The 23,934-nt window shown below is 36.2% G+C and overlaps 1 protein-coding gene and 2 long non-coding RNA genes across 3 annotated transcripts in view; all 3 read right to left on the bottom strand.

Moving 5' to 3' along the window:
- Positions 1-23,934, bottom strand: part of LOC100703125 (deleted in malignant brain tumors 1 protein-like) — an 85,671-nt gene that overhangs the window by 47,916 nt on the left and 13,821 nt on the right. The gene's annotated exons all lie outside the window — the stretch shown is intronic.
- Positions 1,348-2,006, bottom strand: LOC112842742 (uncharacterized). Its single transcript, XR_003214750.1, has 2 exons — positions 1,921-2,006; positions 1,348-1,830 (listed from the first exon to the last, which is right to left on the bottom strand). It is a non-coding gene; the product is annotated as an uncharacterized LOC112842742 (long non-coding RNA).
- Positions 5,814-6,769, bottom strand: LOC109195655 (uncharacterized). Its single transcript, XR_002057211.2, has 3 exons — positions 6,671-6,769; positions 5,959-6,021; positions 5,814-5,836 (listed from the first exon to the last, which is right to left on the bottom strand). It is a non-coding gene; the product is annotated as an uncharacterized LOC109195655 (long non-coding RNA).

The following is a 23,934-nucleotide window of genomic DNA, read 5'->3' as shown; positions in this document are numbered from 1 at the left end:
TGATAACACAACTTTCACCCTTTGGAAGATTCAGCACAGAAAGCATGCTAATGCTAAGCTAGCCAAGAACCCAGAGTTAAATCTGAGTGAATGCCGTCCCGAGCCAAGCAGGCAGACCATGAACCTCAACAGGTAGCAAAAGCAGTGATGAGCAGTCATAACGTTAATAAACCAGGTAATAAAAGAAAAAGTATTTAATGTACTAATAGGAAATGAAAATTCTCTACAGTCCTGTTGTCAGTGTTGATCTTGAACAGCAGGGGGCGTAGCTTTGCCATTTAAGCAGTAGCAGTGAGAGAGCAGAGTGCAGCAGGAAAATACAGGAAGTACAACAAAAGAAATTGCTCGGTAGGAACATGACGTGAGAAATTTCACTGATTTTATACTGTTTCAGAATTACTCAGCACAATACAGCCACATGTTGGATCAGTGGTGTCTGACATGCTCTCAGAAATCAGTATATTTTCCTTGATTTCTTTCCTTTGCAGATGGTTGTGGAATAAAAACACCACATATGTCCCACCAGGATTTGAGAGCCACATGGACGGAGTCAAAGACAGGGCTGATATCATCTGTCAGGAGGTTTAATGGTTCCCACTGACCTCCTCCAGCCTGAAGTGTTTAGATCCCAACAAAGTAAAGGATGGTCAAAGAGGATTTTGTGTTACTGATGGTGAGAGGTGGTTTAAAATTGTCATATATCTGTGTATATTTTTCCACCATCAGTCTCAGATAAAATTTGTCCCCCCAAAATGTAAGAATGAGAAACGTTGATTTTAGAATAAAATATAAAACAAACATATATTTGTGCCAACAACAATACAACAATTTCCTGCAGGTTACTTTGATGACAATGAAAGTAATGTAACCAAATTCAGGCCCAGCATTTAGTCTGTTTTTGTCCAACATTACACAATCACAACATCTCAGGTTTATTAGCTGTTCATACCCTTATCTCTCTCACTGACTTCCTGTGTCTGCTGTCAGCTCTTTTCCCACACTTTATGTATTTTGTTGTCAGCTGCATGAATGTGAGACAGCTTCATTTTCCTTATTACACTACTGTGCAAAAGTCTTAAGACAATTGTTTTCTTTATACAAACACAGTATATGAGGAAAAAGCAGTTTGTACAATTCTAACGTGCAACATTCAACTTTATTGATCAACAAAGCCTGAACTCTCTTAGCCAGCGTTCTTCTAATTTCTTCTGTAGTCTTCAGGAAAAATCCTCCAGGTGTGATGATGATTCAAAGCATAAACAACACTTTTTACTGCCTTTTGGTTTTTTCTCTGCCAATATATTGTTGTACAGAATAGGATGCTATAATTGCAGGAATTTTTTGTAAGTGGCAGATAATTTGAAAGAATTTCAAAAATATCACCAAACATAAAAACATGTTTATGTGCAGATTGACACACATTCTGTCTGTTAGCCAAAGATACAGTTTAGTGAGAAGTAAAAAACTTAATGTGTGAAAACTTCACTGGCAGAGATGGAGGAAGATGTAAGAAAGTGAGGACTGGAGAGGATGAAGGATTATTTTCAAACTTAAGTCACAGTCATGCTATTAAGAGTTTATACTGGACAGTAAAGGCAGGTTAAATAGAGTCGCTGCAGTAATGTGTCAGACATTTAAAAAACATAAACATAATTAAACAAGATTTAAACAACTTTAATACAAATTCCCAGAAAAATTTAGACTTGTGTGTTTGTTTCTATGTTTCTCTTCTATTTCTTGGACTGCTTCCTCCTCGGCCTCCACTTCTTCATCTCTGGAAACATCCGTCTCATCGTTCTCCTTTTTGTCTGATTTCTGCTTTTTGATGACCTGGAGAGACGGGACACAATCCATGTTACTGTTCCTACACTTCTCAGCTACTACTCTGTTTCATACATGCTTTTATTTACTCTGATGTACCTTATAGTAGTAATGAAGGGCAATGTTCTCCAAAAGCAGAATCAGTGGCAGGAAAACATATCTCAGGATTGGAATTATTGAATCTGTGGAAAGAGATCAGTCACCATGAAACAAACATTGCTGGTTTTAAAAAACCTAAAACAAATTATGTGAAAAACCTAATAAATCATCCATGTTAACATGAACAGATTATGAAACAATGGGCTCCCAGTGAATTGCGTGTAGAAGTCACCCCACCCACCCACAACCTTACTACATCACACTTAGACACTCCATACGCACACGGTTTAAGAGGCGTGGCTCCATCTGACCAATATGGTGGCCACATTGCTTCAGACTGAACAGCAGCCACTAATGAACTACCTACAGATAGGTTTGGGAATCTTTAGACAGTCAAACAATATTTTGTTATTTTAGCAGTTTAGTCACAGTTATATGATGTAAATGGTCTTAAAGTGAGTTTCTGCTTGATTTTGAAAGATTCAACAAAAGTATTCAGTGTGCTGTGAAGGAATTAACATTTTATATCAAGAACTTTCAGGGTCTTAACAGGTGTGGGTGTTACTGCCCATGGCCATAAGAAGTCTGTGTTAGCTGTTCCTGTGTGTTTATGTACTTTGATTTAAGAACCTCTGCAGGTTATTTTCTCTGAGGAAGAGCAATAGGCTGCTGATTGGTTCATGGATCATGTGACTGGGTTTAAAGCCGCTCCAACAGCTGCCGAGAGAGGAGAGAGAGAGAAGCGAGGGAGTGCGAGAGTGATCAGATTGACAGCGGACTCAGACCCAGCCCTGGCTTCCAGACTTTTTGTGTTCTCTGTGTATGTGTGAGCGTGCCCTCTTTGAGAGCTGCCAGATTTGTGTAAATAGGTTCAGTGCTTATGTCTGCATAGGCTGAAGCCGAAGGGTTGAGCCGCCTTTTGTTTCCCAACTTTTTTATCCTCTTTCTGAGCTAGGAAGCTAGGAGTAGCGATTGTCATTCATTATTTGTGCAGGTGATTATGAAGCAAAATTGGAGTTTAATCAATTATAACAACATGGCTTTGATAATGAAAGATGTAGCTAAACAGATGACACCAGCATCACAATAATGTCCACAGTAGTTTCTACAAAATCCTCTGTGCTGACTCAGTAATTTGAAGGCAAACAAGAAACAAATGACAACATATAAACACTGTCAACTACGTCAACTGAGCATCCAAATGTAAGACATTGAGACAGAACAAACCCCAAAAGTGAGCCTTCATTGGCTGTTGCAAAAATCTGAGCATATCTCCCCTGATGGACACGTGCTGTACCGAAACATTTTTATCACGCCTTGTTGATATCAGCCTCCCTTTATGATGATGTCAGTCAGTTATGGCATCTCAAAGATGCCGTAACAGCTCTCTTCAGGCCTTTTCATATGATATATTACTTGATGTGGTTGTTGGACATTTCCTTTCTAGGTCAACTTTGACCTTGTACTCGAACACTGAAGGTCAAGATCAAGTGCTTAGCTAACCTAGATACTCATGATCCCAAAGGCCTAGTGTATTGGTGTGAAGTTTGAAGACATAAAAAAAATTGTAGGTAATATTAACTTTTTACTGATTTTCACATTAGGTGTGACCTCGAACTGATTTTTATAAAAATGAAATCAGCTCGAGCTGTCATTGGTATCTACCATCACACAAAATTTTAATAAGATATCTTGTAAACTGTGGACGCTGACTGCTAACAAATAGACAGAGAAACAATTACAAACTCCTTCCCTTTGGGGGAGAATAAAGTATAAACACACAGACAGTGATTGGGAATGAGATGCATGCTTCTATAGAGGAAAATAAACAAAGATTAACACAAAGGAGGGAAAAGAACAGGAAGTAAAGCTAAAAAGCAACACTGTATACATTATAATAATTAACATACAGATTTCTGTCCTGATTATAGCTGCATGGACTATTTTGTTACTGAATACTGTGTATGAGATGAAAAGCATCTCACCTAAACAGATGACACCAGCATCTTCATGATGTCTACAGTCGTGTGAACCAAATCCTCTGTGTCGACACTCAGTTGGAGATCTCTCCCTTCCTGAACAGAACACACCATCAAGCCAGATTTGTCCTGTTCCTTCATCAAAGTGAGCTGATCGGGGGGCCTCCAGTGCCCATCCACAGTCTAACTGTCTGCAGACCACCTCAGCATCATTTATGTCCCAGCCATCATCACAGACTGTTCCCCATCTGTTGTTGTGATAGATTTCAACTCTTCCGGAGCAACGAGCTGACCCAGGATTAACTAATCTTATCTGAGCATCTGACAAAAGAAAGAGCAGATTAAACAGTGTTTTTTTTTAATATTTTTTAATTATCTAATTTATTTATTTTAAGTCAAAGAAGCAATAATGGTGTAAATTGGTCATTATATGAGCTAAAACTTAGAAACATATGTGTGGAGTATCAGGATGACAAAGCAAATCTAATAAATAATTGAGAAAGGAAATTAAATAACTTTAAAAAAACAATCATTTTTTAAAATTCTGAATTCAAATTTTTAAAAAATTGTTTTTATTGAGTTTTCAATTTCTTCTGTAAATCTTTTCCATTCATTTTATTTATTCATGTTTTCATAGTTCAGTTAGAAATACTAGTTTTACTTTAAAATTTGTTTCAGACCATTGTTACGCTGACCGGTGCTGGACGCCTGCCCCCAGGTATGAATCAGGTGCCCCGGACACTCACTCAGACCCCCGCCTCTCACGACCATTCGCCCCCATTATCAAGTAAGACACTCACCATGGTAGGGTTACTCTCTTTCTGACTCCTTCTCACTCTGATAAGTAACCGATCTTCCATATTGAATCATACTTTCAAGTTTAAAATCATAAAACATTTAAAATATTTTAAAAAACAAACATAATGAACTGAAAACTAGTACTGTGTTGCAATTTTATTATTATGTTAATAGGTTATTAATATTTTATATAACACGTGAACATTTCAGGCAATGCAGTCTACAGTTATTCAATCTGTTTTTATGTTAAGTTAAAAATCATATTTTAATAAATCATTTTGAAATAATTACGTTTTTTAAATTGTTTTTGTAACATTTAGATTATGTTGCCAGTAATTTAGTTTTCTTTTAAAAGCTCAAAGACATTTTTCTTCATAAAATATGAACACTGCAGACTGCAGCTGTTTTATATTCTTTTTATTATTTTTTTCTATTTCTTTTTTTTATGATCTTCTTGGTTTGTTTCTTTTTCTGGTTGAATTTACTTATTAATAAAGTTTCTGCCATATGTATTCAATATTTTTTAAATAATGTTTTAACCTCCAAAAACTAGAATCCCCATGATAACGGAGAAAAGATGATATTTTCTATGAGTTCTGAGTTTTATGAGATTTTACAAACAACAAATTAATTTAATAATAATTTAAATTTCTTTTTTTTAATCTATTATTTTTCTTTTGTTTTGTTGTCCTTTTTAGCTTAGTTATGCATCAAGTACTGTGCTGTGTGCTATGCATTCAACAAAATCTAGGTGTAAAATTGTATTGCACTAGAATTAGGTTAATATGTAGCTTTCAAAACACGTTTTAAAATATTCACTAGACCTGTGGGTTTTATATTTTTTAACAATTAATTTAATTATTAAAAAATATAAATATAAAGAAATATAAATAAAATAGAATTAATCTAATCAAAAAATTAGATAAACATGAGGCACTGCATGTATCAAAAGAACAAAACAGAGGAGAAAAAAACTTGATTTAATGTAATTTAATATAGCAAAACTATTTATATGTTGGTTGGTAGAACAGTTGTCAGTCTGGTGCTTTCACTCATGCACAGTTTATTTTAAATATATATTATCATTCACAGAAAAATTGACTGACCTGCAGACACTGAAGATGCAAACAGATATGAGACTGTAGAAAAGAAAATATAACTTATTATGCTGAAATAATGAACTGTTCTTGTTTCTAATTTGGATACAATAAATAACAGAGCAAAGAATGAAAATAATTAAGTGATATAAAGTTCATCTCACCGATGGCCAAATAGAAGAAGTTTCTCTGCTGTGTCCACATGGCTGAGACTCAAAATGTGTTCTCTGTAAAATCAGTCATCAGTGACAGAAAAGTTCAGTCTGTGGTCGACCCAAACACTTCACACTGTGTTCGTCCCCTTGAAATGCCTCCTCCTATTTCCTAGTATTTTAAAGTAAAGACTCTGTATAAACTTCGTGGATTGGTTTATTTAAAAATTATTTAAAAATATAATCATTTTAGATTTGTATAAGTAGAACAGCAGCCTGTGCAGTGTCTTGTGAACCTTTATCTAAACAAACACAAAGCAAATTAATACAGAAGTTTCATTTGGCACCTAAATGAAATGAGAGAAATATGTATGTGCAGCATTAGAGTGAGTTGAACACCTGAATCTAGATGAAATGAAGGATTGTGTTTCAAACTGTGTTCATCTCTGAAAGTTACTGACAGACGGTTTGTTTTGTTAGTGCAAAAATCCATGAAAACAGCTGCAGGAACTGCTGAAACGGCATATTGATGTGTGTTCATAAACTGTTCTCAGAAATTGTTCAAATAAACTGTTTCCTCAACTTGTACATGGACGACTTATCTGCACAGTATGTTGTTTTTTTTGAAGTTTTGTAATTTGCATGACCATGACAAATGAAGCTAATATTTGCAGTTTCATTTTACTGTGAGGCAGATGAAATAACAATGAATTTGTATTCTTACCAGTTCTGTAATCCACAACAGTTAGAAAGCTAAAGTGAAGGTTACTTCTTGATAGTTGCAGTTCTCTGCAGACGTCTGAAGGCTGCAGGTATTTGTTCCACCTGCAGTCTCAAACTGATGTGATGTTGATATTTTTGGCACTTTGCTGTAAAATAACCACAGAAACCTCAGTGTGTGATGTAGCTCAGTACATCAAGTATTTTCCCACACTGAAAACACTTTAATCTGAACCATGCAAATGTGCAGCTTACAAGTCCTTTAGGAGCATCTGTTTCTCTTTTTTCTCTGCCAATCCCAAACAGGAAACTAGTTTTACCAAACAGCATATTCACAAATAAAACATTTGTTCAACAACACTATGAGATGAAATCATTAAATATCTGGACTGACCCAAAATTGTGTCGAACTGTGTTTTTGTCATCAAAAACTCATACTGACATGTTGGCACAAACCAGTGTTGTTTGCACAAAATGCTTTTCCTGGAATGCCTCAAACTGTGTTGGCACTCTTTTGAATGCAACATTGCAAAATCATGTATATGATGCATATGTCCAACAAAAAGAACAATAATTGAACCAATCTCCTAGTCACACTTCTCACCTGATGCACCAAATTCAAACTGTGAAACAAACTGAAGTCTCTGAGCTAGAGTCAGAAAAGTGTTTGTGTCTTGAGTGATTTTAAAATAGCAGCACTGGAAGCCCTGAAACATTAATGTCATGGTCCCTCCTGTCCTCCACCACTGACTCGTCTTTTCTATATTTCCCTCTCTCTCTTTCTATGTTGTTTGTCTCGTGCTCAAACTGTGGCCTTCACATGTTTCCTGCACTCTGCTTTCTGAAACACCTGCAATCAAACTCCACTTACCTCCTGTTTAAAATCTCTGCCTCAGATTGTTCTGTCTGCTTATGTGTTAGTGACACTCAGGCTCTTAGTTTCCTCAGTGATTCAAAGTTCATGTTGATGTCGTTCATCCTCAGTGTATCAGTCAGTGTCTCAGTACTATCCAGGGGCTAGTTGCCTGCCTAACATCCTCAATCACTATTGGATACAAATTCTACCTGGATTCCTTCTTTCACATTATTTTACTTCATTAATGAATCCTTTAAGTTTGACCAGTGGTCACATCCTGCATTTGACAACATTGGTTTAGACAAACTTGAAAAATACAAAAGGGAGATTGGCCGACTTTAAATCAGGTATGGTTTGACTTCTGTGAGTCGAGTCCTTGTAAACTCTCCACAGTGTCAGTGGTGAGGACAGCTCAGTATATCATGGCAGTAAGGTAATGAATGCATTTGCATATATTTTTCTTCTTTTTTTTTCTTTCTTTTTTTGTCAAGACTGGTGAAAAGAAATCCAAAGGCTCACAGCAGAATTTGCATCAACAGAGATAAAGAGATACTATGAGGGTAAAGCACATGAAGAGGAAGTTCACATTTCATACCTCCCTCAGAGGTTTTAACCACTGACAGTTTGTTCCAGCCTCAGTGATACTTGTTGGTGACAGCTGAAAAAGAATTCTCTGAAAGCAGTCTTATTAAATGTCTGATCAGATGTTGCAACTCAACCTAAGTACATATTTATGAAAGCACAGCTCTGCTGGGACAAACTACCAACTTAGTAAGCAACTAACATCTATTTATCATTTAATTTGATATTAATTTTATTTTAGCCACCATAGATTAATTTCTGCAACCATGAAAAATTGTAGTGAACTTTTTATGTTTAACATTGACATCTGGTGGAGGAAGAGTGCATATGTGCTTTGTCAACATATAACTAATACTAACCTTTATCTAGAAAGTAATTACAGTAACATAGTTGAATACATAATGTTTGTTGAAATCATTTTTAAAATTGTGAAACTTTTGTCAACTGTTTATATTTAATGTGGATGTTCAGCATTCATTCACCAACCAAACCTCACTCATGCTGACCTACTTTTTTTTTTTTTTTATCTCATCACAGATTTTGTTGTGTTGAATCAGCAAATACACTGTAACCATTGTATCTGTTACATTTTAACGAGTGTTTGAATCATAAAATGTAAGGGTCACCAAGGGCAGCATAATATTTATGCTGGTTCAACACTTTGACCTGAAGCTTATGGCTGGTAGAACTCTAACTTGCTGTGGTTCAGGTCTCTGGTTTCATGATTGCAAATGGTTCAAAAGGCAACAACACATCTACGGACACTAAACTTTGTGAGGTAAAAAAAAAAGCAGTGATGAACAGTCATAAAGTTAATAAACTTTATTTATCCAGGTAATAAAAAAAGGATTTAATGTACTAATAGGAAATAAAATTCTCTAGCATCCTGTTCTCAGTGTTGATCTTATACAGCAGGGGGCGTACCTTTGCCATTTTACAGCAGTAGGAGTGCAGCAGGAAAATACATGAAGTCCAACAAAAGATGTTGTTCAGTGGGAACATGATGTGATAAATTTCACTGATCCTATACTGTGTCAGAATTAATCACCACAATACAGCTACATCTTGGATCAGTGGTGTATGACATGCTCTCAGAAATCAGTATATTTTCCTTGATTTCTTTCCTTTGCAGATGGTTGTGGAATGAAAACACCACATATGTCCCACCAGGATTTGTGAGCCACAAGGACGGAGTCAAAGACAGGGCTGATATAATCTGTCAGGGGGTTTAAGAGTTCCCACTGACCTCCTCCAGCCTGAAGTGATCAGATCCCAAGAAAGTAGAGGGTGTTAAAGGAGTCACTTCTTTTCTTTATACAAAGACAATATATGAGGCAAAAACAGTTTGTACAATCCTAACATGAATGAAAGTCAATATTTGGTATGATGAACTTTGTTGATTAAAACAGCCTGAACTCTCTTAGGCAACTGTCTTCTAATTTCTTTAGCAGTCTTCAGAAATACTTCTCCAGGCTTCTTGGTGAATGATTCGAAGCACAAACAACTCCTTTTACTTCCTTTTGTTCTGTTCTCTTCCAATACATTGTTGCAATATGCCCTAATCTTATAACATCAGTTGTCTCTGATTCTCAGTCCAGTTCTTGTGTAATTTGGCAGCCTTTCCTCAATGTTTCCCTTCCTTAAGAAGTGCTTCTTGACAGCTTCCCACTCTCATACTTTGCATGGAAAATAACCCAAATACATGAGCAGAAACAAGCAACAGATTAAACTGAAAACTAGCTTTATTCCAAGTGGCTGAAGGTCTACAAATCAAAGTCCATAAATTCAAAAGGAAAATACCAAGAAGTTCCAGAAGAAGAGGTAATCTGTACTTTTTAAAATGCTGGAGGAGAAACAAAAACAAAACATAAAAAGTAAACAAACAAGAATTCTAAGTCCTAAAACTCAAACCTCTGAGTCCATGACCCAAGACCACGACAATCTGCCAAATGTGTCTCTCAGGTCCTGTGTCAGGTCTTTATTGGATGTTTTCCTGTTTCTTACCAACATGGCTTTCAGAAACTGTTCATCTGCTGTAGTTTCTGACTCCTGCAACATCTTGTCCAGTTTTGTATGGTCACACTGCACACCACGTTTAGATAAGCCAGGTAAAAGCTGTTGCTGGTGATGTCACAGACACAGTTAAGTCACCCCTTGGTCACCCAGCCATAAAAGCCTGATGTAGTATTGTGGTCACCCTGCCATGCAGGCTTGGACATGTAACGCTTTGATATTGATCCAGGTAAAGCAGTGATGTGTGTGTTATATGTTTAGCTCTGGGTCATAACAATACCACAGGTGTATCTACTAGGAGGCTGAGGGTATTTCTGCCTGTATTTCTCCTTCTCATCACTGTCATACATCCATGCTGCAGCTGTCAGTTAAGTTGCAGTCACAATATTGAAACATCTACCTAGTGCCACATAGTAGGATGCTATAAATGCAGGAACTAAATGGCAGATGAATTCAAAGAGTTCAAAAATATCACCAAACATAAAAACATGTTTATGTGCAGATTGACTCACATTCTGTCTGTTAGCCAAAGATACAGTTTAGTGAGAAGTAAAAAACTTAATGTGTGAAAACTTCACTAGCAGAGATGGAGGAAGATGTAAGAAAGTGAGGACTGGAGAGGATGAAGGATTATTTTCAAACTTAAGTCACAGTCATGCTATTAAGAGTTTATACTTTGTCAGACATTTAAAACATAAACATAATTAAACAATATTTAAACAACTTTAATACAAATTCCCGGAAAAATTTAGACTTGTGTGTTTTTTTCTATGTTTCTATTCTATTTCTTGGACTTCTTCCTCCTCGGCCTCCACTTCTTCAGATCTGGAAACATCCGTCTCATCGTTCTGCTTTTTGTCTGATTTCTGCTTTTTGATGACCTGGAGAGACGGGACACAATCCATGTTACTGTTCCTACACTTCTCAGCTAGTACTCTGTTTCATACATGCTTTTATTCACTCTGATGTACCTTATAGTAGTAATGAAGGGCAATGTTCTCCAAAAGCAGAATCAGTGGCAGGAAAGCATATCTCAGGATTGGAGTCCTTGAATCTGTGGAAAGAGATCAGTCATCATCAGGATATCAATTGTTTCAACTGTTTTAAATGTCTGAAAACAGATTATGAAACAATGGGCTGCCAGTGAATGGCGTATAAAGGTCTCTCCACCCACAACCTTACTACATCACACTTAGACACTCCAGACACACATGGTTTAGGAAGCCTGGCTATGTCTGACCAGTATGGTGGCCACATTGCATCATTATCAGACTGAACAGCAGCCACTGATGAACTATGGGCTCAAATTGTGGTCATAAATATTTTGTACTTTTAAATCAAATGCTCCATAAAGCACAACAGCCAAACCCATCTGTTCTCTCATTGGATTGTTAAATTTGTGATTGACATGACATTGACCAATCAGCTCAAAGGAAGAAAAATCAGGTCAAAATTTGTACTTGTAAGTTGAAATCCACACGCAGCCAGAGGGAACCTGAGCGCAGAGTTTTACACGTAGTTTTTTGCTTTGTATCTGTAACCAACCTTAACAAAAAAATTTGTAACTCGTGTAAATATTCTTTACAAACACAAATCTTTTTTACACACACAAAAATTCTCATCTGTAGATGCACAAACATAAAACTTTCAGATATTTTGGTTTACAAGGTTACAAAACTGAGTACACAAATACGCATTTGATTTACAAGTACAAAATATTTATGACCACAATTTGAGCCCATAATGAATTACCTACATTTAGATTTGTAAATCTTTGGATAGTCAAACAGTTGTGTAGTCACAGTTATGTTAAGTACAAAGGTTGAGTTCTGTCGTCTACTTACATATCACAGAAACATGAATCCTCCGATATTCACGAGAAGTGAATGTTCCTGCTGACAGAGTTATCTCATACACACAGCTGTACTCGCCCTCATGTCCAAAGTCAGCTACAGGGAAACTAAAGGAGGCTGAGTTGTTGACAGATGGCTTTGTGTGTTTGGTGTGTTTCATATTGGAGCCATAGAAGATGAGATTGAAAACTCCTCCAGGATAGTTTTCATTATTTGTGCAGGTGAAGACGAAGCTGTAACCCTTGATGATCTCTCGACCTTCATAAACCTCGACCAGTCCTCCATTTGGAGATGTCACAGAGATGCTGGGCTCCTGCAGGTACACTGAGAACAAAAGAAAGAACAAATAAAGAAACTGTAGTAAGTAAACAGGGACCTGGTGGCAGAAATAAACTCTGTGTCACTGTCTGTGAGGGTTCTCAGTCATCCAGGTCATCGTAGTCTAAGGAGCTTGGAAAGAAAAGCGTCTGGACTTCTTTAAGTTGCTTGAAGACATTTTCATCTCTCATCTGAGAAGCTTCTTCTGTGTCACTGTTTTAATGTCATATAAAGACACTTTAGTTTCAGTGTGCACAGGTGGAACTGAAGTTAAAAAAAAAAAGGGAGTCTCATCTATTATAACCAGTGATGGGAATAATGGCGTAGCACAAGATGTAGTTCATACATCATGTTCTACGCTTTAGAGTTGTATGACTAGAGATCAGACCTTTTGGTGTAAAGAAAGAACAGAAACCATCTACTTTAAAAAGAACAATTATGAAAAATATATGTCAAATGCAATATATTTTTAAAGATGCAGATGATATATAATGTGGTGTGTGTGTGTGTGTGTATAGATAGGTTGTATAATATATTCTCTACATACTTTACTTTCAAGCAATCAAAACAAGATTTGCAGATTTGTTGGAAAGTGAAGATGCTCTTGTGGCTGCTGTGACTCTGCCCAAGTTCAGACTATGTTGGCTGCAGACACACAGGAAAGGAAGGACAAGGCCAAGGCAAGTCTGCTGGCAGAGTGATGGAACATTGTCCTTGACAAAGACCAGTGAGCAGGTACCAACACACCAGCATGCCAACTTAGCACAGACTCAGCCACAGAGGATGACTTTTTTTCCTTTGAAGATGAGGGAGACACCTCTGCTACTTTAGAAAGTCAAGTTATAGATTATTTCAAATCAGGATCACATGGAATGGACTCTCTGAATAGATATACACTGATAAAGAATATTTCACTAAGATACAATGCAGCCACGCCATCCAGTGCCCCAGTAGAAAGATTGTTTAGCCTTGGAAAGCTTGTCTTCTCTCCAAAGAGGAACAGGCTCTCTGATGAGAAATTTGAGAAGCTCCTTGTTTTGATATACAACCACTGGTTTAATGGCTAGGATGAATGGATGTAAGGGGTTTGTGGATGTGGCAAATAAGAATTCGTCACGTTTTTAAAAAGCAGAGGACATTAAAACAGGACTCTCTAATATACCTCTACTGCAAGAACAGCACGTGTGACTTCAAATAGATTGTAATTGGCCATGGAGTTGACACCTTGTATTACCTGTTTATATTTTTATACCTTATAAAAATGTTTTAGTTTTATTATACAGTGTACTTTTTCAGTTATACATTGAAATCCCTTCAACTATTTACTTGTACATGAAGGAAAACACTTGTTTAGCCAGAGTTCTCTAAAGCTGTTACTGTTTGGCTCATTTATTTTGCACTACATTGCTTAAAAAGCATTATTTAATTTAATACTTATTTGATATCCAGTTTCAGCCAGTTTATGTGCAATAAATATCAAAGGCTCTGACACATCTGTTGTGTTTTATTGTATTATTTATTACAAATGAAAAAATAATTCTTTCTACAATTATAAAATATTATCTGATTGGGGTTTTGTCATATTATCACAGTAACATTTGAATAGTGTGTATACATATATATTAATGTTTCCTGTTAGTTCCTTCTGTTAAGTGTGCATTTACTTTAATTATATATTTAGTTTTATGACAGACAGCTGCATATATGTTTTAGTATGTTCAAGTATCTTTTAGTAATTTATATTTTATTATTTTAGTAACTTTGATTAAGACGCGATTCAAGTTGTTTTACATATTTAAACATTTTTTAAAAGTAACGCAATAGTTACTTTTCCTAGTAATTAATTACTTTGATAATATTGTAACTCAGTTACTAACATAGTTACTAACATAGCTTTTTTTGAAGTAACTAGTAACTGTAACTAATTACTTTTTCAAAGTAACTTGCCCAACATTGATTATAACAACATGACTTCATAGTAAAAGAGTCCAGGTGGTGAACTGGCCTGTTAGTCCAGACCTTTTTGACACATCAAATAAAAACATGATAAACGGGAGTCGGGACGGTTGAGCAGCTTGAATCCTCAGTCTGGACAACATTCGTCTCCTATAAGTCCAGCAGCTGGTCTCCTCAGTTGTTTGGCCAAACATAGTTGGTATTTTAAGGGGAGGAGTGTTATGGCTCCTGGCCTCAATTGGGCCCGCCTTCCTGTATGGAAATTCAAGCGTACCAGGGCTCAGAGGTGATTGGCTGGCCGGGGACCTATGCCCACCCAACTGCATGCAGATCGGCGTGTGCCAGTCTACACACACCATTGGCTGCTGCGGGATCCGCGGGTGCAGCGGACCAATGACGCGGCAGCCTGTGTTTACCTGCGAGTACAAAAGGCTGAGGATTCTTCACTCGTGGGTGACTCTTTTATTTGAACAGACTGTGTAGGCTGTCCCTCCTGCCTCTGCCTTTGAGCCTCTGTTTTTGAGTTGCTGCCCTTATGGTTAGTGTTCTTGTGTTATTTGAATGTATGAGAGTTGTTTTTTGTTGTTTAAATTGCCTAGTGTGTCGTTTCACTAACGGTTTTCAGTTGTGGTAATAAACCTTGTGTTTTTTAAGCTGACCCTTCTGGCTTTGGGCTCATTATGTTACCTCCCCTGTCGCCTAGCAGAGCCGGGTTGTAACAATGGACTGTTGTTAAAATAAGTGTGGATGCTACACAATAGTAAAGAGTAGTAAATATATTGTGTTTTTTCACTTAGTGTGTGTGTGTACTCTAGAAGGTGACTGAAGAGTGTAGCTGTTATTAATTGATTGACAAATTATTGAAATAAAGAAATTTTTTATCTTAATAGATGTGATATCATGCTAATAACCTGTAGTGGGTGTAACAAATCAATACAGTATTTTCCCTGTCACTTAATCACTGTAATATAAACAATATTACATTTTATTACCAGTAACAGAGACGTTGACAGAGTCACTTGTGGAGATGCTGGAGCCGTATGAATATTCACACTGGTACAATCCATCCTTGTCAAAATCTACTTGGAGGATGTTGAATGTAGCAGAGTTGGTAGTTGTTGTTTTTTTCTGACTGAATGAGCCTGAAATCTGCTTCAGAGTAAATTCTCCTTGTAGAAGCTGTTGGCTTTTAGGTGATATTGAACAAGTGATGCTGACATTGCTTTTCCGCTGAACTTTACCAGCAGGAATCATGAAGATTCTGGGCTTTGGGAGGATCACTGAGAAAACGGAAATCACAGAGAGACAGTGTGTGTAACAATAATGACAACAGTTTTATCTTGTTATATTTATAATTTTCAGTATTTACAAAAAATCACTTCTCACCTGAGCAGACAACACCAGCATCCTTACTGTGTGTACAGTCATGTGTCCCAAATCCTCTGTGCTGACACTCAGTCAGAGAGCTCTCACTTCCTGAACAGGACACATCATCAAGCCAGATGGATCCATTTCCCTCACCAAAGCTGGCTGATACAGCAGCACTCTGTGCCGTTCCACAGCCGAGCTCTCTGCAAACCACCTCAGTATCATTCATGTCCCAGTTATCATCACAGACTGTTCCCCAAGTGTTGTTGTAAAAGATTTCGACTCGTCCAGAGCACAAAGTGCTTCCAGATAATCTGACTGGCACACCTAGGCACAGTGAACATAATAAAATAAACAACAAAACAAAACATTTTGATGAAATCAGTGTTATTTAGTGTGTAATTAATTCATCATTACAATCATTAATTTGCTCACTCTACATATTGAGCTGCTCATTTATTCTAAAAAATACTAAAGGGACAGATTCATTTGAATGCTTCATTCTAATACTTGTACTGTATTACCAGAGATTTAATATGAATCACAATGAGGACTGTGCATGCAAGGTGCTTATATCTGAAATTAAAATAAAACAAATTTTTAAAAAAATGGAAGAAAATCAATCTCTTATGAAAGCTAAAGTGCTAAATCTTGATATTGTCAAATGAAATATACCTCATGATTTCCACACAATGCAGTTGCTATTAAACGGCAATGGCTACACAGACTCACCCACATTTTTCTCTTTTTTTAAGTATCAGCAATGAAAGTATCTAAAAGCATGTAAACAGCAAGAGATACCAGGACGTGACAGTGGCCAATGGTATGCTGTGCCACTTCCTGTTTTGCCAATACTGACAAAAGAAGATCTGTTTACATGATTTAGCTTCTGGGCTAGAGACATGTTTCCACGAGGGCCACTTAAAGTTTACTTTGTCATGTATGAAAATGTAAAAGTACACCAGGCATTGTCCCAAAGTCGCAGTTATTAAAGGACACTTCACTGTTTATTTGTCAATAATTAAAATATTTTGTTTTATTTCTTAAATGACAAATATTATCTTGACTTAAAGTGTCTAAATAATGTGATTGTTTAAGTCTATTTTGACTTTCCATTTTTATTCTGTTTTAGATGGTCTGTATGCTGCTGTTATAGAATGCATTCTATTTCTTTTATAAACACACACACAGCTTTCCAAGAGCCTTGATATCAGTTTGAACTGATCTAAAAATCAAAACTCCTATTTTGATTTTTATCCCTTGATACATATGGCCTGGACATTATGTTCACTCAGATGTAACTGTGTTTATGTTCAGCTAAAGCTGCTGACTTCTTGCCTAGGTCAGTCTTGACAATGACATTTTTATTCCGAATGGTATTTACACCAATATAAAAGAATGATCAAATGATATTATTGGATTGTACATGTGTGAATTTGACAGTAGAGACCGATTTTGAAGTGAAAACTTGCATAAACACACAGCACACAAATAATTATATTAGACAAAGACATGAAGACCTAAATGTGTGATTATCTGCAAATGGAGAAAACATCTGTCACTTTTGTCCAGATACATCCTTTACATTATGTTTTACTATGAACCTGAACTGTGTACTGCACTTAATTGTTTTTATTTTTTGTTCTGTTTTGCATGTATGGGTCATTAAAAGCCATTTGGCATATAGCCTTTTTTATTTCTTTGTATAACGAACTATTAAAAGTTGCAAACAATGTCAAGTTTTTTGATCAAGAATTTTGAAAGGGGGGCAACTGTTGTATTTGTTTTGGTCTGTTTGTTGACTGTAGTAAATGTTGGGACAAAGTGTCCTAATTGTTTAAGAGTTGTCACTGTATGATTATATGTAAACCTATTAACCCTTTAAGACCTACCATAGAACCTAGTCCGCCAGAGCTTATCTTCTATATTTGGTATATATATCTATATTTTTACATGCTGTAGTGCCGTTTTGGGGAGTATTTCAAGTTGTTATACATCAATACAACCATTATATCCCAGATTTTAATAATATATATGCATTAAGTCCATAGTAACTACATAAATTGCAAAAAAGGGCAATAAACTACAAAAAAAAATGAAAATCATTTTTGTTTTTTTAACACATATTTCTAGTTAGAGAAATTTCAGAGGGATATCCCTCAAAACTGTAAATGCAAAAAGTTGCACAAAATAGTTTCCAACTACAGGAAATTTATTTTGAGTGTCTTCATAGTTTTATTTTTGAGATATGCCAATTTTTATATACTGCAGGAAAAACAAAAATAAATTATATAATGCAAATTTGCAAAAAAACAGCATGTGCATCAAAATAAACTATTTCCAACAGTGTAATTTGAGTTATAAGCATCCCAGAAACAATACAGAAAGGCATAAACTCAGAAATTATTATTTTTTTAAAACACCAGCATATCTTTGTAAATGCCCTATAGGAAAAAACTACATCACTTCCAGTTTGGAGCAGGCAATGGCGGACATGCGATAGTTCACGCTGACGTCTATTCCAACATAAGAAGTGCTATGAACAGCAGGTCGGATTGGCAAAGTGTGTTTCTGGAATATTATGTTTTTGTAGCTGCAAGCACTTTTTATGTAATTTTTGCAAAGCCATATGTGGAAGGAAACTGTGACCTAGGACAAGCTGAATGCATAAGATGGAAGTACAACTCCTCCGGTTTCATATGCAAAAAAAATTATTGCGCTAGCTTATGTGGCTGCAATTCTGCCATGATTTAAAAATAGTTACGCAAAACGGACCGTGCCCGCTCTGACCGGTCATAAAGGGTTAATAATTATGTAATTCAAGCACAGCGTTCTTCCAATATCTGTTGCAGAAGTTCCCATAAATGTGTGGCACTTGTAGGTTGCTTTGCTTTCACTCTTCGGTCCAGTTCATCCCAAACCAGCTTGATGGGGTTTAAGTCTGGAGACTGTGCTGGCCACTCCATGTTTCCAAGTTGCTGTAGGATGAACCCCTGACCAACTAGGTGCATACCAGAGGGTATTGGATTGCGCTGCAGAATGCTGTGGTAGCCATTTTGGTTCAGGGTGCGTCTCACTCTGCACAAGTCAGCGACCCTGGATCCAGCAAAACAGCCCCAGACCGTCACACTTCCTCCTCCATGTTTGGCAGTCGATGCCACACACTGTGGAACCATTCTTTCACCTACTCCACGTGCAAAGATCCTGTGTGATGAACCTAAGATTTCAAATTTTGATTCATCAGTCCATAATACCTTCTTCTAGTCTTCAGTAGTCCAGTGGTGGTGTTTCATGGCCCAGGCAAATCTCTTTGTCTTACTCTGGCGTCTTAGCAGTGGCTTTCTTGCTGCAACTCATACTGTCAAACCTGCAGCTTGAAATCTTCTTTTCACAGCTGAAATTGAGACTTGCTTACTACAACTACTATTAAGCTGTACTTGAGGCTGTTGTCCTGTGAGCTGCCTATCACTCTCAGAAACTTGCCCTCTGAATCAGTTGTGGCTTTGGGTCTGCCAGACCTCTTCCTCTCAGACTTTGCCCCAGTTTCTGAGCACCTTTTGATGGCGAAGGAAACTGTCCTCACTGACACCTTTTCTTTGCAATTTCTCTGTAGGAAAGAGCTACATTTTTAAGTGTTAGGATGGTCTGTCTCTCTTCTATTGTTAATTGCCTTTTTCTTGCCATTTTTGTAGCCACACACTATTTTCTGCATTACAATAACTGCTCACGAGGGTATGATACCACGGTGTTTTCCAACACTGCGTTCATGCAGACAGAGGGGGTTGTAAGTAATCCAGAAAAGTTGGAACACGTGTGGGGAGCAAGCAAGCAACCTCCAAATCAAGCTATTCATTGGACTAGAACAACTTAAAATACAATAAAAACCTGGAAAAATTGGGTTGTTATGAAGATTTTGACTTTTTTTTCTACTTTTGTAGTGTATTTCACATCCTCTCATCTCTAGCTATCACAGCCCTGTTTTTATACTCTATACTATATTTGCCTTGTTTGTTATGTTGTGTCTGTTGTTTGGTAATAAGAAAAATGTAATGCTACCAAACTACATTTTAATTTTCATGTTTTAATTACTTCAAATGTTTAGAGAGAATAGCACATTTATTTGGCTAAGAATATTTGTCCATATCTAAATCTGTTTGCAAGTCATTTAGCTCATATTTTTGCACCATTACATTGCAGAGTAATGACAACCCTATTCTTTTATCAGCTTTTATCATGAATCATGTTTTAAAAGTGGTGAGAATACATTTTGTTCTACATTTCTGAATTTTTTTTCTTGTGAACCTTTCAAGCAACAGAGCAGTTATTAAATCTGTTTTTACTTTCTTCAACTTATCTAATAGTAGTAGTAAAAAAGTAAAAAAAACCATACTTTTAATAAATCAGAGGAGGATGAAATAATGAAATAATGATAATAAATTATTATACTTTTTCTATGTTCCAAGTTCCCAGTAATTTAGTTTTCTTTTAAAAGCTTAAGGACATTTTTCTTCATAAAATATGAATCCTGATTTGTACTCTTTTTATGATTTTTTTTTCTATTTCAGTTTTTTTTTTTTTTTTGGTCTCTCTGGTGTGTTTCTTGCTGTATTTGAATTTGCTTATTTATTTATTTATTTATTTATTTATTTATCAATCTTTTAAAAAATGATAAGTATTTTAACCTCTTGCAACTAGAATCCCTGTGATATTTTCTATGAGATCAGCGCTTCATGAGATGATAATCTATTCTCGCTTCCACATGGCCTTGTTTTATAATTATTTTTTTATAATGTCTACATTTTCAAAGTCAATTACATCCAATAAATTAATTAATCTAATAATTAATTTGAAATGTATTTTTATTTTATTTCATTTATGTTTATGTATTTATTCTTTTTTTGCTTTGTTATCCTTTTTAATTTAATTATGCATTCAGTACTGTCTTATGTGCTATGCTTTCAATAAAATCAAATTATAAAACATTATTTTATTTGAATGAGGTTAATATGTACCATCAAAACAAATGTTAAAATATTCATTGTATGTGATTTTTTTATATATATATTTTTAAACAATAGCAGCAGCAGTCCCCTCAAGCTTTAAAGACTCTACAATAATAGACAGAAACTCTAAGAATCAAATGACCTCCTCTGAGCAAGCACTGGTAACAGTGGGAAGGAAAAGCTTCCTTTTAACAGGAAGAAACCTCCAGCAGAACAAGGCTCAGAGAGGGGCAGCTATCTGCTGGGGGTGAGGCAGGAGAAAGACAGGAAGTGGAAAAGAGACAGAGATTAATAATAACTAAGTGTTAAATGCAGAGTCGTCTATGAACAGGTGAGTAAAGAAGAAATAATCAGTACATTATGGAAAACACTGAGGATACTATATTTTACATTCTTTGCGATTTTTAGGGTTAGATCCTTCTTGGCTAATTTTTGGGTTTGAAGTTTTGCGAGCAGACAGTCTTTAATGGGATGGGATTTGGAAGATGACCGGAGAAGAGAAACTGCAGAGAGGAAGGTAAGAGTGCTATTCTGCTTCTTGTTCCCAACTCCAGACAGTCACACGAAGGAGAGCTGCTCCATATTTAAAACAATTTATTTAATTATTAAAACAAAATAATAAAAATAATATAAGAAAGATAAATAAAAACAGAGAATTAATTAATCAAAATTATAGATAAACATAAAGCCAAACAGAAGAGAAAATAATTCATTTAATGTATTTCCATTTGTCAGTCTGGTGTTTTTGGTAACGCCTTCATCCACGCACAGTTTAATTTTAGTATATGAGACTATTTAAAGAAAACTTTTGCATGTGAAACTAAGTTTAAAAAACGTGACTGACCTTCAGCAGCTGAAGATGCAGACAGACAAGAGACTGCAGAAAAGAAATTAGAATTCATTATTCTGAAATAATAAGCTCTTCCTGTCTGGATACAATAAAAAACAGAAAACTTAAACTGGACACAGCATACCAAATTAAGAAAAGAATTAAATGATATTAAATTCATCTCACCGATGGCCAAATAGAAGAAGTTTATCTCTTGTGTCCACATGGCTGAGACTCAAAATGTGTTCTGTGTGAAATGAATCATCAGTGACAGAAAAGTTCAATCTACCCAAACGCCTCCTCCTCCATAGTATTTTAAAGTAAAGACATTGTAAAATTGTTATCAATTAACAGTAAAATATAATAATTTTAGATTTAGATTTTAGAACAGCAGCCCTGTGCAGTGTCTAAACAAACACAAAGCAATTCAAAAATAAAGTTTACTTTGGCACCTAAATGAAATGAGAGAAAATATGTATGTGCAGCATTAGAGTGAGTTGAATGAAGGATTGTGTTTCAAGCTGTGTTCATTTTAAAAGTTACTGACAGGAAGTTGGCTTCATTACTACAAAATTCCTACATAACATCTCCAGCTACAACTTCCAGGAACGTGAACACAAAATACTGATGTGTGTTTATAAACTGTTCTTCTATATCTTGAAATCAGAAATTGTTCAAATAATCTGAGGTTTTTTACACAGCAGGTATTTTTCCTAAACTTGTACATGGACGACTTATCTGTACAGTATGTTGTTTCTTAAAGTTTTGTAATATGCATGAGCATGACATACAAAGCTAATATTTGAAGTTTTATGGCAGATGGAATAAAAATGATTTAGTATTCTTACCAGTTCTGTAATCCACAACAGTTAGAAAGCTAAAGTGAAGATTACTTCTTGATAGTTGCAGGTTTCTGCAGACGTCTGAAGGCTGCTGGTATTTGTTCCAGCTGCTGTCTGAAACTGATGTGATGTTGCTGTTAAACCACAGTTACACAGATTAAGAGACATTAAGATCCTCTGATTGATATTTCTAGTACTCTGCTGCAAAATAACCACAGAAACCTCAGTGTGTGATGTAGCTCAGTACATCAAGTATCTTTCCACTCTGAAAACACGTTAATCTGAACCATGCAGACCATGCAGTTTACTTAAATCTTCTTTCTAAACCAAATTCAAACTGTCACACAAACTGCAGTCTCTGAGTTGGAGTCAGAAATGTGTTTGTGTCTGTACAAGTTTTTTTTTTAGTATTTTTAAAATAGCAGCACTGGAAGCCCTGAAACATTAATGTCATGGTCCGTCCTGTCCTCCACCACTGACTCGTCTTTTCTATATTTCCCTCTGTCTCTTTCCATGTTGTTTGTCTCGTGCTCAAACTGTGGCCTTCACATGTTTCCTGCACTCTGCTTTCTGAAACACCTGCAATCAAACTCCACTTACCTCCTGTTTAAAATCTCTGCCTCAGATTGTTCTGTCTGCTTATGTGTTAGTGACACTCAGGCTCTTAGTTACCTCAGTGATTTAAAGTTCATGTTGATGTCGTTCGTCCTCAGTGTATCAGCCAGTGTCTCAGTACTATCCAGGTGCTCATTGGCTGCTGATCTTCCTCAATCACTATTGGATACAAATTCTACCTGGATTCCCCCCGTTCACATTATTTTACTCAATTTAGTAAATCTTTTACCTGTGGTCACATCCTGCATTTGGCACCACAGATAAAGAGATATACTACGAGGGTAAAGCACATGAAGAGGAAGTCAGCATTTCATACCTGCATCAGAGGTTTTAACCACCGACAGTTTGTTCCAGCCTCAGTGATACTTGTTGGTGACAGCTGAAAAAACTTCTCTGAAAGCAGTCTTATTAAATGTCTGATCAGATGTTGCAACTCAACCTAAGTACATATTTATGAAAGCAAAGCTCTGCTGGGACAAACACTGCTTACTGTTTTACACACAGATATTTTTTTTTCTTTTACTTAACTACTGTTATGGTTCTGGGTCATTTTGACCCAGCATTTTGAGTTTTTATGTTTTGGTTTAATTTTGTATTTTGGATTGTATTCTGATTCTTGTGCTTTGTTGATTATTACTAGAATTCTATGTTTCAGTTTATTCTGGTTAAGGGTTTAATTCTTAGGTTTTATTCTGGTGCCCTTGTGATTCCTGTAGGTTTAGTTCAGTGTCTAGTCTGCATCTTTGTGTAGTTGTTTCTTGTTTCCTGTTTTATTGTGAAGGTCCGTGTCTTATGTGAGTGTATTCAGTTTTGCTTCCCTTGTCTCGTTTCGTCAATTACTTCCAGCTGTGTTCCCCACCGCTATGTAATATCCCGGTGTTCTTCTGTGTGTATTTAAGTCGTGTCTTCTCATGTACTAGTTGCTGGTCTGTCTGTTAATCTCCTGTGAATCTGTGTGTTTACCCTGCTGTCCACCTTCTTATGCTCACCCTCCATCATTTTTGTGTTCGTCTTTAGTAGTTTACTTTTTCCC

This window comes from Oreochromis niloticus, linkage group LG18, assembly GCF_001858045.2.
Source record: "Oreochromis niloticus isolate F11D_XX linkage group LG18, O_niloticus_UMD_NMBU, whole genome shotgun sequence".
NCBI lineage: Eukaryota > Metazoa > Chordata > Actinopteri > Cichliformes > Cichlidae > Oreochromis > Oreochromis niloticus.
This window is presented reverse-complemented; position numbering and strand designations above follow the sequence as displayed.